At 63.6% G+C, this 2,500-nt stretch overlaps 1 pseudogene; it reads left to right on the forward strand.

Annotated features, from left to right (window-relative positions):
* LOC124771727 overlaps positions 1-2,500 on the forward strand; it is a 7,964-nt pseudogene that overhangs the window by 1,954 nt on the left and 3,510 nt on the right.

Below are 2,500 nucleotides of genomic sequence, written 5' to 3' on the forward strand. Positions count from 1 at the left end.
TTGTGCTGGCCCCCGTTGGGCGAAAGGGAATCCGGTTCCTATTCCGGAACCCGGCAGCGGAACCGATACAAGTCGGGCCCCTCTTTTAGAGATGCTCGTCGGGGTAACCCAAAAGGACCCGGAGACGCCGTCGGGAGATCGGGGAAGAGTTTTCTTTTCTGCATGAGCGTTCGAGTTCCCTGGAATCCTCTAGCAGGGAGATAGGGTTTGGAACGCGAAGAGCACCGCAGTTGCGGCGGTGTCCCGATCTTCCCCTCGGACCTTGAAAATCCGGGAGAGGGCCACGTGGAGGTGTCGCGCCGGTTCGTACCCATATCCGCAGCAGGTCTCCAAGGTGAAGAGCCTCTAGTCGATAGAATAATGTAGGTAAGGGAAGTCGGCAAATTGGATCCGTAACTTCGGGATAAGGATTGGCTCTGAGGATCGGGGCGTGTCGGGCTTGGTCGGGAAGTGGGTCAGCGCTAACGTGCCGGGCCTGGGCGAGGTGAGTGCCGTAGGGGTGCCGGTAAGTGCGGGCGTTTAGCGCGGGCGTGGTCTGCTCTCGCCGTTGGTCGGCCTCGTGCTGGCCGGCGGTGCAGGATGCGCGCGCCTGCGCGGCGTTCGCGCCCCGGTGCTTCAACCTGCGTGCAGGATCCGAGCTCGGTCCCGTGCCTTGGCCTCCCACGGATCTTCCTTGCTGCGAGGCCGCGTCCGCCTTAGCGTGCTCCTCCGGGGGCGCGCGGGTGCGCGGATTCTCTTCGGCCGCCATTCAACGATCAACTCAGAACTGGCACGGACTGGGGGAATCCGACTGTCTAATTAAAACAAAGCATTGCGATGGCCCTAGCGGGTGTTGACGCAATGTGATTTCTGCCCAGTGCTCTGAATGTCAACGTGAAGAAATTCAAGCAAGCGCGGGTAAACGGCGGGAGTAACTATGACTCTCTTAAGGTGGCCAAGTGGCGGCGGTGTGGCTGCATCCGGACTTGGCTTCTCGAAGTGCGGTCTTGATGTAGTCGTGCTGCTGCTGCGAGGTGCCTTCCTTGGGTTATAGTTACAGGGAGAGTGATGCGCAATACATGGGCCTAGCCCTCTTAGCCTCTCCTCTCCTGCGGTCTTCTCCCCTTCTCGTGGGCCCGCTGATTTCGCAGAGTGGAAGACCGCACCAGGGGCTTGGGGGGGTTACCAGCCCCCCCTCGCACTATCCCTTTTTTAGTTGGGGGCAGTAAGCAGAGAATAAGTGGTGGCCCTTCCGCTGAAGGTGCCACCCCAACTCCCCCAGCACCTAGCCGGCCAACCGGCCGTGCCGAAAATCTTGTAACTTTTGCAGCTATGTATACCTGTAGTGAGTGCCACCGCAGCTTTACAACCAAGAACGGTCTCGGGGTCCATCGCCGCCGCCAACATCTTGCGGCCGCCAACGCGGAGATCGTCACGGAGAGGCATCGCGCGAGGTGGACGGAGGAAGAAGTCCTGTCGCTCGCCAAGGCGGAGGCCGAACTGTTCCTTGAGAGGGACGCCCGGTTCTTCTTCGTCAATCAAGAACTCATCAGGATGTTCCCCGACCGAACGCTCGAGGCAATCAAGTGCCGACGGCGGCAAGCTGCCCACAAGCAGCTTGTCCGCCAATTCATGGAGGCGCTTGAGATCGGTCGGGGGGAAGAGCCGGCGTCCCGCCGGGGAGCAGCGAGCCCGCTGCCTGACGCGGGCGAGGCCGCTGCGCCGCCCGTCGACGCAGCCGAGGACTTCGCGGCCGACACCACCGGGCCGCCGCCGGAGGGGCCGACTGACGCCGCCATCTGGGAGCATCTGGCGGGGCTACCCGCTTCCGCCCAGCGTTTCTCTGCCCTGGATCGTGTCATAGGTCTGGGGCGGGGCACGCCGCCCGATGTCATCCTGGGCATGCTCCCGGATGCCCTTGCGTCGGTCGGGTCCAGAGGGGAGAGATCGATCACCAGGACACAGCGGCCGCGCCAACCATCGAAGCGGCCGCCTGCCGCGCCGCCGGCGCAGAAGCGCAAGCGGCGCCGCTGGGAGTACGCGAGAACGCAGGATGCCTTCCGACGGTCGCGTGCACGTTGCGTGCGCGGCCTCTTGGATGGCACCCTGCTCCAGCCGCCACCTGCCATCCCTGGTCTGCTGGACTTCTGGGCGGACCTCTTCACCAAGAAGCCCATCTCCACCGCGGGCTTCATTCGTGACCGCCTCCTCCCGCACTCAGAGCCTGTCGCTCTCGAGTGCATATGGGGGCCGGTCACACATGAGGAGGTCGCCGCCGCGTTGCCGCCCAGGGGATCAGCAGCCGGGCCGGACGGCCTTACCCCAGCGGAGTTGCGGCGCCTGCCGCACGAAGTCCTGGTGAAAGTGATGAATCTCTTCCTTCTGGCCCGCGCCCTTCCGGAACGCCTGCTTCGCGCGCGGACGTCCCTTCTCCCGAAAACGGCTGCACCAACATCCCCCGCTGACTTTCGCCCCATTACGGTCTGCTCGGTGTTGGCGCGGACCTTTCACAAGGTTCTCG

This window comes from Schistocerca piceifrons, unplaced genomic scaffold, assembly GCF_021461385.2.
Source record: "Schistocerca piceifrons isolate TAMUIC-IGC-003096 unplaced genomic scaffold, iqSchPice1.1 HiC_scaffold_936, whole genome shotgun sequence".
NCBI lineage: Eukaryota > Metazoa > Arthropoda > Insecta > Orthoptera > Acrididae > Schistocerca > Schistocerca piceifrons.